The 12,394-nt window shown below is 39.2% G+C and overlaps 2 non-coding genes across 2 annotated transcripts; both read right to left on the reverse strand.

Moving 5' to 3' along the window:
* Window positions 1-595: 595 nt before the first annotated feature.
* On the reverse strand, window positions 596-699 carry LOC112787265 (small nucleolar RNA R71). The gene has a single exon (XR_003194686.1). It is a non-coding gene; the product is annotated as a small nucleolar RNA R71 (small nucleolar RNA).
* Window positions 700-8,012: 7,313 nt separating this feature from the next.
* On the reverse strand, window positions 8,013-8,116 carry LOC112787277 (small nucleolar RNA R71). Its single transcript, XR_003194698.1, has one exon. It is a non-coding gene; the product is annotated as a small nucleolar RNA R71 (small nucleolar RNA).
* Window positions 8,117-12,394: the final 4,278 nt, after the last annotated feature.

Here is a 12,394-nt window from a genome sequence, read left to right on the forward strand (position 1 = left end):
GTGTTCTTGTATGACAGGTAGGAGAGGAGAGACATCAACTCCTCCATATACCGAACCAGAGAGGACCCTTCATAGACTTAGAAGGGAAGCAAGAGGGAAGAGAGTACTGGGAGAAGAAGAATCTGAAGGAGAATCTGAGGACAATTTTGAGGAAGCTCTAGATCTCAACATGGATAGAGAAGTTCACGACCATGAAAGAGCTGATGGAAACAATGCCATTCCTGAGAGGAGGGTTCTTAGTTCATACATAAACCCAACCTCTGGGAATTGTGGTAGCAGCATTCAGAAACCACCCATTCAGGCCAACAATTTTGAACTCAAACCACAGCTAATATCACTTGTGGAGAATCATTGTTCATTTGGTGGGAGTGCTAATGAAGATCCCAACCAACATCTCACAAAGTTCCTGAGAATTTGTGACACTGTGAAGTCCAATAGAGTCCAGGAAGATGCCTATAAACTGCTTTTGTTCCCATTTTCACTTAGGGACAAAGCAGCTAAGTGGCTGGAATCATTCCCAAGGGGGAGTCTAACAACATGGGATGAGGTGGAAAGCAAGTTTCTGGCACGTTTCTACCCCCCACAAAAGGTCAATAGGCTTCGATCTGAGGTTCAGACTTTTAGACAACAAGATGGTGAAACTCTCTACGAGGCATGGGAGAGATTCAAGGATTTGACAAGGAAATGCCCACCAGACATGTTCCATGATTGGGTGCAATTGCATATTTTCTATGATGGACTCTCTTATGAATCAAGGAAGGCTGTAGACCATTCATCAGGAGGTTCATTGAACAGGAAAAAGGACTGTGGAAGAAGCCATTGAAGTGATTGAGACAGTGGCTGAGAATGAGTACTACTATGCATCAGAGAGGCACAACACTAAGGGAGTCATGGAGCTGAACCATGTTGATACAATTCTAGCCCAAAACAAGGTGTTTGCCAAGCAACTAGCAGAGTTTACCAGGCAATTAGAAACAAAGCAAGTGGCTGCAATACACACACAAGATCAAGAGGAAGTAAGCATTGAAGGAGGTGATTGGGAAGAGGCCAACTATGTGGGAAACCAACAAAGGCAATCATATGATCCACATTCCAACACTTACAACCCAGGATGGAAAAATCACCCAAACTTTGGGTGGGGGAACCAACAAACCCAACCACAAAACCACAAACCTTACAACCACAACCAACATAACAATTCCACATACCAAAACTCCAACCAAAGATCATACCAAGCCACACAAAACACTTACTCTCAACCACCATATCATGGCCAAAATAATCAACCTACCCAACCTAATCCGAACCAACAATTTCAAGATCAATTAAACCGGATAGAAGGAATGATGGCAACCATGAGTCAAGACATAACCGAATTGAAAAGCTTCAGGGATGATGTGAGAGCTACCTTAAGAAACCATGGTGAAAAACTCAAGAGGATGGAGTCTCAAGTAGGAGAGCTATCTCAACAGGCCCCCAAATCAACTGCAGTGTTCCCTAGTGACACAGAAAAGAATCCTAAAGGGGAACAAAAGAGAGTGAGATGGGAAGAATGCAAAGCCATCACCATATTGAAAGAAGTCTCAGAAGAAGAAGGAATCAGATCCTCAGAACAGGAGCCAGAAATCTTGAAGGAAGGTGTAGAGGAAGCTAAGCAGGAAAGTGAAACTGAGCAAGCCAAGGAACTGCAAAAAGGCACGATGGAAACATACCAACCAAAAGCACCATTTCCTCAGAGGTTAGGAGGAGGTGAAAAAGGGAAAACCTATTCAAGGTTTTTAGAGACATTTAAGTCTCTCCATATCAATATTCCCTTTCTTGAGATTCTCCATCAAATGCCTACACACATCAAGTATTTAAAGGAATTGTTGAGCAAGAAAAGAGTTTTGAAGGGAGGACAAACGGTAACAATGAACAAAGAATGCAGTGCTCTCATCAAGAAGGACACAGTCTCTAAGAAAACAGACCCAGGAATTTTTCATATTCCTTGCATCATAGGAGAAACAAAAATTGACAGAGGATTCTGTGATCTAGGAGCTAGCATAAATGTGATGCCTCTAACTCTTATGAAGAGGCTACAACTGAATGAGGTGAGATCCACTGATGTAATCATACAACTGGCTGACAAAACTCCGAAGCAAGCTGAAGGGGTAGTTGAGAATGTGCTGGTGAAAGTGGGAGATTATTACTTCCCCACAGACTTTGTCATTTTGGACATGGAGGAAAGCTACCTACACCCTATCATTCTGGGAAGACCATTTCTAGCCACTACTAGAGCGCTCATAGATGTAGAACAAGGAGAGCTAATTCTGAGAATACATGATGAACAGCTCATTTTCAAAGTTTTCAAACCTGCATCTGAGCCTGAACCAGAACCTGAAAAGCCTAAGGATGATAGTAGCCATCTGTGTTTGGAGGAAAGTAATCCAGCAGCTGAAACTCTAAAACAGTCTTTGGAAGGCAAACAGGAGTTGCAAGAGTTAAAGCCACAAGAATCAATGGAAACAGATCAGAAGGATCCTCCTGGCATAAGGGTCAATGAAGAAAGCTTCAAGAGAAAGGGAAGAATTGTAAAGAAATTGCCAAGAGGGTGGAGAAACAAGAAAATTCCCACTGAAGGTTTTTCTCCGGGAGATAAAGTGATATCAAGTCATTATCTGCCAATCCCACCTGACCTCAAAACCATTCCTTCCCAGCTCCCTCAAGTGTTCACAATCAGGAAAGTTCTTTCTATGGAACATTTAGAGGTCATGAAGGAATCAAGTGGGGACGTTTGCATAGTGAGAGGAGAAAACGTCAAGCACTACAATCCACCCTAACAAGGGACAACCGTCAAGCTAGTGACGTTAAAGAAGCGCTTCATGGGAGGCAACCCATGTTTTTAATATCCTTACTCTTTTTTTTGTTTTGTTTTGCATCTAATAAAGCATGGTTTCTTATGCATGAACTTGAATCCTCAGGACAACTGCTGAAAGAGTGCACTAAACATTGCATATAAAATACAATTTGTCTCTAAGTTTGGTGTACCTGAAGGCACCCCAAACTTTATTCAAAATGCATTCAATTTTTCATGCAAAGAGCACAACCAAACATTAAGTTTGGTGTTCCTCCTTGAACACGGTTCATGAAAAGCAAGAAGTTCCTCTGGATTTCGAAATTCATGACAAGTAGACCATTCGCATGTTTTTGGTTTCAATTACTTAGGGTAGTAAATTTGTTTAGAATCAAAGAGCCAAAGTGACTATGATTTATTAGAATTATGCACATTCATTAAGGACAACCAATATGGATTTAATGTCATCAGGAGACTTTACCAAACACTAAGTTTGGTGTCCAATAATAAGTGTACATACATACAAAAGTCACGGCTATAAGCTCATGAAGTCAATCATTGATTTACATGTGCAAGTACTATTCATCATTCACATGGACTGAAAAATGATAGCAAACTTGTTTGTTTGTGCAGGTACAAAAGAAAAGACAAAAATGGAGGAAAAAGACAAAGGAAGCACAAGTGGTCAAAAAGAGGCAGGAAGCAAGAAGAAGCAGGATCCCAAGAATTAAGAAGAACCAAGCAATAAATAAGAGGTGGTCTCGTTCCTTAATAATCAAATGATAATTGGTGAATTGTCTTTATGAGCTTTCTTTCATCACAAGTCATTTAAGTGTTATGTGGAGTTTTTTTTTTTAGTATGAGTGTCTGTTTATTGCTTTGAATAAAGTGAATGCCTAGATGTTTGGATATAACTTCACCTTCTTAATCAAATGCTTGCCATGCTTGTTCTGTTTCCAAAAATAAAAGAAAAGTTTGAACAAAAGTAACTTGGCTCAATTAGTGACAAATTAAGTAGAATTAAGTGGTGGTATGCATGCTTGATTGTTTAAGTCACATCACTGGAAATAGAGTGTAGAATTATCATTTTTTTTGTGTAGAAATTGAAAACTGTCTATGGATCTTGATGAATAAATGTCTTTGGCCATGAAAAAGAAAGAAAAAGAAGAAGAAAAAGCCACTGAAAAAGGGCAACCAAAAAGCAAAAAAAATTGAGAAAATAAGCTAGGCACCAATGGTTTGAACTTCTGAGACAAATGCCTGTGGTGTTTATGTATTAAGGATATGCTTGGATGAATAGGTTCTGAGGAGTGTTTCAACACTCGGTAACTTGGGTTAACTAACCCGGGATTATCAACCAAAAGTCCATTATCAAGAGCAACCTAAATACAAAACATTTAGTCACACAAAGAGGTGCTGGGCACCAATGTCTCAAGAAGAAATGTGAACTAAAATGCCTAAAGTGGATATGTGTAGTGCACTGATAAGAAAAAGAAAATGCCAAAGGCTTGTGCAACACATGACACTAAGCAAACAAGGAGCAAAGGAGCTCTAAGAAAAAGAAAAGAAAAACAAAGAAGAGAAAAGTGCCAAGGACATAAGAATAACAAGAGGCCATAGCAGTGTTTGATGGATGCAATGAAAAAGTGATAATCTTACCTGATAAGAATAAAAAAGTGATGCTGCAACTTTCTGCATAAAACCCTTCTGAAGAACTTCAAATGCTTGCTAATATAGCCAATGTAATTGCTTTCTGTTTCATACTTTCTTCTCAAATAACTCAGGACTTGCTTAGGGACAAGCAAGTATTAAGTTTGGTGTTGTGATGCCAAGGCATCTTAGGCTAGTTTCACTAGCATTTTTCTGTTAGTTTTAGTTGTTTTATGCATTTTCTTGAGCTTAAAGTAACCAAGAATGGTTAAAATAAGAACAAAGCAATGAACCATCCAAACAGTATGATTTTGATGCAAATTCCATGAGTTTTTAGTTATATTACTTGAATGCTATGAATGGAAGATTTCTCATGAAATTTTGCAAGACTTTGATGCAATTGTTTGGATGATTTCAGGGAAGAAGAGGCTAGGCAAGGAAGCAACAAAGTCAATAAAGGAAGCTTGAATATCACATGTGGAGTTTAAGTTCCAGTTTAAGCCTAAACTGGAGCTTAAACGCCAGAATCATGAAGGCTAAGAAATGCTGGAATTGAAGTTTAACCTCCAGTTTAACCTTAAACTGGAGGTTAAACGCCAGAATTAGAATTCCAATCAGGAAGCACTTCCACGTTTAACCTCCAGTTTAACCTTAAACTGGAGGTTAAACGCCAGAAGTGAGAAGGACACCAAGGGGGGCAGTTCCACGTTTAACCTCCAGTTTAACCTTAAACTGGAGGTTAAACGCCAGAAAGGGGAAAAGCACCAGGGAGCCATTTCCACGTTTAAGCTCCAGTTTGACCTTAAACTGGAGCTTTAAACGTGTTCGACCAAGTTTCTCCTCCAGGGTTGCTTTCTCCATTTCCACGTTTAAGCTCCAGTTTAACCTTAAACTGGAGCTTAAACGTGTTCGACACCTCCAGGGCTACCTTTCTAAGCTTCCACGTTTAAGCTCCAGTTTAACCTTAAACTGGAGCTTAAACGTGTTCGACCTCCAGGGCTACCTTTCTCAGCTTCCACGTTTAAGCTCCAGTTTAACCTTAAACTGGAGCTTAAACGTGTTCGACCTCCAGGATGCCTTCTTCCATTCCCACGTTTAAGCTCCAGTTTAACCTTAAACTGGAGCTTAAACGTGTTCGACCTCCAGGGCTGCCCTTTCTATCTCCACGTTTAAGCTTCAGTTTAACCTTAAATTGAAGCTTAAACGTGTTCGACTAAGTTACCCTCCAGGGCTGCCTTCTTCCATTTCCACGTTTAAGCTTCCGTTTAACCTTAAACTGAAGCTTAAACGTGCTCCCACAAAAGGCATCACTGGAAGTGTCTGACGTTTAAGCTGCAGTTTAAGCTTAAACTGCAACTTAAACGCCACTCTTGGAAAAGGTTTCTGGGCCAAAAATATTGTGGTTTAAGTTAGTATTTGAACACAAACATTAACTTAAACTTACTCTGGTATGAAACCCAATTGAATATCATGGTTTATGGGATTGGGCCTGAAGGATTGATGAGTCTGAAATTTCAATTTATTGAGTCATGTGTCATTATTTGATTATCACTAAGTTGGCTCAATGAATGTTACAGAATTTGGATCAGCAGCCTCATCAAGATTATGGATCATAAACCCAAGGCAAAAGGAAAGCAGGGAGAGGCCTCAAAGCCCAAGAAACACGACAGAAGCTCAATATAGAAAGTGTATAAATAGGATAGAATTGAAGTTAGGAAGGACTTTTGAACGTTTACCTTTTCATTTGGCTAGTTTTCATATCTTTGTAATTGAATTCAGAGCTATGACTCACTAAACCCCCTTTCATTGGGTTAGGGAGCTCTATTGTAATTCAATGAATCAATAATAGTTTATCTTCTTCTTCAATCTTTTCTCTTGAATTTTGTTAGAAAGCTTCTCAATCTAATTCCATTGGGTAGTTGTCTTGGGAAAGAAACTACCCATAATTGGAATCCTTCGGAACCTTGGGAAAGGAATGGAGGATTCATGCTAGAGAAGCTTTCTCACAGTGAATTGGATTGGGGTTTGGATGGATATTGTGACATGTAATCCTACCAAATTGTGGTTCATGAAGCTGTGTGGTATAATCAGTGATCGAGCATCATCTCTTCTTATGAACATTTAAACCAAGGGATTGGGAATTTGTTTGTTTTTAGAGAGAATTGGTGAGCCAAGGGATTGGGATCCAATCATATAAGATTGCCAAGCAAAATTCAATGAACGCATTGGTTGAGGAAGAGATAAACATATTTTGATTCGGAGATCTCAATATCTCCTAACACCCAATGAATTCCCCATTTCTGATTTCCACTTTCTCTTTACATTCTGCAACTCAATTCATGCAATCACCCCCATTCCCTTTTAATTTCAGCAATTTAGCTTTTGCTCTTTAATTCATGCAATTTAAGATTCCGCCATTTCAATTTCTTGTCATTTACTTTTCCCGCCAATTTTACATTCCGCAATTCTCATCTAAATCTTGATTCCGCTCAACTAGAACACACTTCTAATCTGAATTGCTCACTCAACCAATCCTTGTGGGATTCGACCTCACTCTATTGTGAGTTTTTACTTGACGATAACCGCTGCACTTGCCGGAAGGAATTTTGCCGATCGTGCAATTTCCTAAATCGTAGCATAACTAGTTTATGCCGCATCAAGTTTATGGCGCCGTTGCCGGGGAATTGGTTTTCGATTGACAATTCTCAAATTGGAAGTTAACTAGATTGAGCATTTTTTTTTGTTTTGATTAATTCAGTACAAGTTGCTTGTTGAATTTTAATTTCTGCACTCTGTTACATGCTTTCTTTCTTTATGCCTTTAAATTCAAGCAACTAACTCACTGACTCACTAACTGTTTGAATTAATTCCTCAATTGCTCTAACCATACTCTTCCATTAACCAAGAGTATTTCACTTGTTTCTTGCCTGTGCTGTGTTCTTGTATGACAGGTAGGAGAGGAGAGACATCAACTCCTCCATATACCGAACCAGAGAGGACCCTTCATAGACTTAGAAGGGAAGCAAGAGGGAAGAGAGTACTGGGAGAAGAAGAATCTGAAGGAGAATCTGAGGACAATTTTGAGGAAGCTCTAGATCTCAACATGGATAGAGAAGTTCACAACCATGAAAGAGCTGATGGAAACAATGCCATTCCTGAGAGGAGGGTTCTTAGTTCATACATAAACCCAACCTCTGGGAATTGTGGTAGCAGCATTCAGAAACCACCCATTCAGGCCAACAATTTTGAACTCAAACCACAGCTAATATCACTTGTGGAGAATCATTGTTCATTTGGTGGGAGTGCTAATGAAGATCCCAACCAACATCTCACAAAATTCCTGAGAATTTGTGACACTGTGAAGTCCAATGGAGTCCAGGAAGATGCCTATAAACTGCTTTTGTTCCCATTTTCACTTAGGGACAAAGCAGCTAAGTGGCTGGAATCATTCCCAAGGGGGAGTCTAACAACATGGGATGAGGTGGAAAGCAAGTTTCTGGCACGTTTCTACCCCCCACAAAAGGTCAATAGGCTTCGATCTGAGGTTCAGACTTTTAGACAACAAGATGGTGAAACTCTCTACGAGGCATGGGAGAGATTCAAGGATTTGACAAGGAAATGCCCACCAGACATGTTCCATGATTGGGTGCAATTGCATATTTTCTATGATGGACTCTCTTATGAATCAAGGAAGGCTGTAGACCATTCATCAGGAGGTTCATTGAACAGGAAAAAGACTGTGGAAGAAGCCATTGAAGTGATTGAGACAGTGGCTGAGAATGAGTACTACTATGCATCAGAGAGGCACAACACTAAGGGAGTCATGGAGCTGAACCATGTTGATACAATTCTAGCCCAAAACAAGGTGTTTGCCAAGCAACTAGCAGAGCTTACCAGGCAATTAGAAACAAAGCAAGTGGCTGCAATACACACACAAGATCAAGAGGAAGTAAGCATTGAAGGAGGTGATTGGGAAGAGGCCAACTATGTGGGAAACCAACAAAGGCAATCATATGATCCACATTCCAACACTTACAACCCAGGATGGAAAAATCACCCAAACTTTGGGTGGGGGAACCAACAAACCCAACCACAAAACCACAAACCTTACAACCACAACCAACATAACAATTCCACATACCAAAACTCCAACCAAAGATCATACCAAGCCACACAAAACACTTACTCTCAACCACCATATCATGGCCAAAATAATCAACCTACCCAACCTAATCCGAACCAACAATTTCAAGATCAATTAAACCGGATAGAAGGAATGATGGCAACCATGAGTCAAGACATAACCGAATTGAAAAGCTTCAGGGATGATGTGAGAGCTACCTTAAGAAACCATGGTGAAAAACTCAAGAGGATGGAGTCTCAAGTAGGAGAGCTATCTCAACAGGCCCCCAAATCAACTGCAGTGTTCCCTAGTGACACAGAAAAGAATCCTAAAGGGGAACAAAAGAGAGTGAGATGGGAAGAATGCAAAGCCATCACCATATTGAAAGAAGTCTCAGAAGAAGAAGGAATCAGATCCTCAGAACAGGAGCCAGAAATCTTGAAGGAAGGTGTAGAGGAAGCTAAGCAGGAAAGTGAAACTGAGCAAGCCAAGGAACTGCAAAAAGGCACGATGGAAACATACCAACCAAAAGCACCATTTCCTCAGAGGTTAGGAGGAGGTGAAAAAGGGAAAACCTATTCAAGGTTTTTAGAGACATTTAAGTCTCTCCATATCAATATTCCCTTTCTTGAGATTCTCCATCAAATGCCTACACACATCAAGTATTTAAAGGAATTGTTGAGCAAGAAAAGAGTTTTGAAGGGAGGACAAATGGTAACAATGAACAAAGAATGCAGTGCTCTCATCAAGAAGGACACAGTCTCTAAGAAAACAGACCCAGGAAGTTTTCATATTCCTTGCATCATAGGAGAAACAAAAATTGACAGAGGATTCTGTGATCTAGGAGCTAGCATAAATGTGATGCCTCTAACTCTTATGAAGAGGCTACAACTGAATGAGGTGAGATCCACTGATGTAATCATACAACTGGCTGACAAAACTCAGAAGCAAGCTGAAGGGGTAGTTGAGAATGTGCTGGTGAAAGTGGGAGATTATTACTTCCCCACAGACTTTGTCATTTTGGACATGGAGGAAAGCTACCTACACCCTATCATTCTGGGAAGACCATTTCTAGCCACTACTAGAGCGCTCATAGATGTAGAACAAGGAGAGCTAATTCTGAGAATACATGATGAACAGCTCATTTTCAAAGTTTTCAAACCTGCATCTGAGCCTGAACCAGAACCTGAAAAGCCTAAGGATGATAGTAGCCATCTGTGTTTGGAGGAAAGTAATCCAGCAGCTGAAACTCTAAAACAGTCTTTGGAAGGCAAACAGGAGTTGCAAGAGTTAAAGCCACAAGAATCAATGGAAACATATCAGAAGGATCCTCCTGGCATAAGGGTCAATGAAGAAAGCTTCAAGAGAAAGGGAAGAATTGTAAAGAAATTGCCAAGAGGGTGGAGAAACAAGAAAATTCCCACTGAAGGTTTTTCTCCGGGAGATAAAGTGATATCAAGTCATTATCTGCCAATCCCACCTGACCTCAAAACCATTCCTTCCCAGCTCCCTCAAGTGTTCACAATCAGGAAAGTTCTTTCTATGGAACATTTAGAGGTCATGAAGGAATCAAGTGGGGACGTTTGCATAGTGAGAGGAGAAAACGTCAAGCACTACAATCCACCCTAACAAGGGACAACCGTCAAGCTAGTGACGTTAAAGAAGCGCTTCATGGGAGGCAACCCATGTTTTTAATATCCTTACTCTTTTTTTTGTTTTGTTTTGCATCTAATAAAGCATGGTTTCTTATGCATGAACTTGAATCCTCAGGACAACTGCTGAAAGAGTGCACTAAACATTGCATATAAAATACAATTTGTCTCTAAGTTTGGTGTGCCTGAAGGCACCCCAAACTTTATTCAAAATGCATTCAATTTTTCATGCAAAGAGCACAACCAAACATTAAGTTTGGTGTTCCTCCTTGAACACGGTTCATGAAAAGCAAGAAGTTCCTCTGGATTTCGAAATTCATGACAAGTAGACCATTCGCATGTTTTTGGTTTCAATTACTTAGGGTAGTAAATTTGTTTAGAATCAAAGAGCCAAAGTGACTATGATTTATTAGAATTATGCACATTCATTAAGGACAACCAATATGGATTTCATGTCATCAGGAGACTTTACCAAACACTAAGTTTGGTGTCCAATAATAAGTGTACATACATACAAAAGTCACGGCTATAAGCTCATGAAGTCAATCATTGATTTACATGTGCAAGTACTATTCATCATTCACATGGACTGAAAAATGATAGCAAACTTGTTTGTTTGTGCAGGTACAAAAGAAAAGACAAAAATGGAGGAAAAAGACAAAGGAAGCACAAGTGGTCAAAAAGAGGCAGGAAGCAAGAAGAAGCAGGATCCCAAGAATTAAGAAGAACCAAGCAATAAATAAGAGGTGGTCTCATTCCTTAATAATCAAATGATAATTGGTGAATTGTCTTTATGAGCTTTCTTTCATCACAAGTCATTTAAGTGTTATGTGGAGTTTTTTTTTTAGTATGAGTGTCTGTTTATTGCTTTGAATAAAGTGAATGCCTAGATGTTTGGATATAACTTCACCTTCTTAATCAAATGCTTGCCATGCTTGTTCTGTTTCCAAAAATAAAAGAAAAGTTTGAACAAAAGTAACTTGGCTCAATTAGTTACAAATTAAGTAGAATTAAGTGGTGGTATGCATGCTTGATTGTTTAAGTCACATCACTGGAAATAGAGTGTAGAATTATCATTTTTTTTGTGTAGAAATTGAAAACTGTCTATGGATCTTGATGAATAAATGTCTTTGGCCATGAAAAAGAAAGAAAAAGAAGAAGAAAAAGCCACTGAAAAAGGGCAACCAAAAAGCAAAAAAAATTGAGAAAATAAGCTAGGCACCAATGGTTTGAACTTCTGAGACAAATGCCTGTGGTGTTTATGTATTAAGGATATGCTTGGATGAATAGGTTCTGAGGAGTATTTCAACACTCGGTAACTTGGGTTAACTAACCCGGGATTATCAACCAAAAGTCCATTATCAAGAGCAACCTAAATACAAAACATTTAGTCACACAAAGAGGTGCTGGGCACCAATGTCTCAAGAAGAAATGTGAACTAAAATGCCTAAAGTGGATATGTGTAGTGCACTGATAAGAAAAAGAAAATGCCAAAGGCTTGTGCAACACATGACACTAAGCAAACAAGGAGCAAAGGAGCTCTAAGAAAAAGAAAAGAAAAACAAAGAAGAGAAAAGTGCCAAGGACATAAGAATAACAAGAGGCCATAGCAGTGTTTGATGGATGCAATGAAAAAGTGATAATCTTACCTGATAAGAATAAAAAAGTGATGCTGCAACTTTCTGCATAAAACCCTTCTGATGAACTTCAAATGCTTGCTAATATAGCCAATGTAATTGCTTTCTGTTTCATACTTTCTTCTCAAATAACTCAGGACTTGCTTAGGGACAAGCAAGTATTAAGTTTGGTGTTGTGATGCCAAGGCATCTTAGGCTAGTTTCACTAGCATTTTTCTGTTAGTTTTAGTTGTTTTATGCATTTTCTTGAGCTTAAAGTAACCAAGAATGGTTAAAATAAGAACAAAGCAATGAACCATCCAAACAGTATGATTTTGATGCAAATTCCATGAGTTTTTAGTTATATTACTTGAATGCTATGAATGGAAGATTTCTCATGAAATTTTGCAAGACTTTGATGCAATTGTTTGGATGATTTCAGGGAAGAAGAGGCTAGGCAAGGAAGCAACAAAGTCAATAAAGGAAGCTTGAATATCACATGTGGAGTTTAAGTTCCAGT

The sequence above is a fragment of the Arachis hypogaea genome, chromosome 20 (assembly GCF_003086295.3).
Source record: "Arachis hypogaea cultivar Tifrunner chromosome 20, arahy.Tifrunner.gnm2.J5K5, whole genome shotgun sequence".
Taxonomy (NCBI): Eukaryota; Viridiplantae; Streptophyta; class Magnoliopsida; order Fabales; family Fabaceae; genus Arachis; species Arachis hypogaea.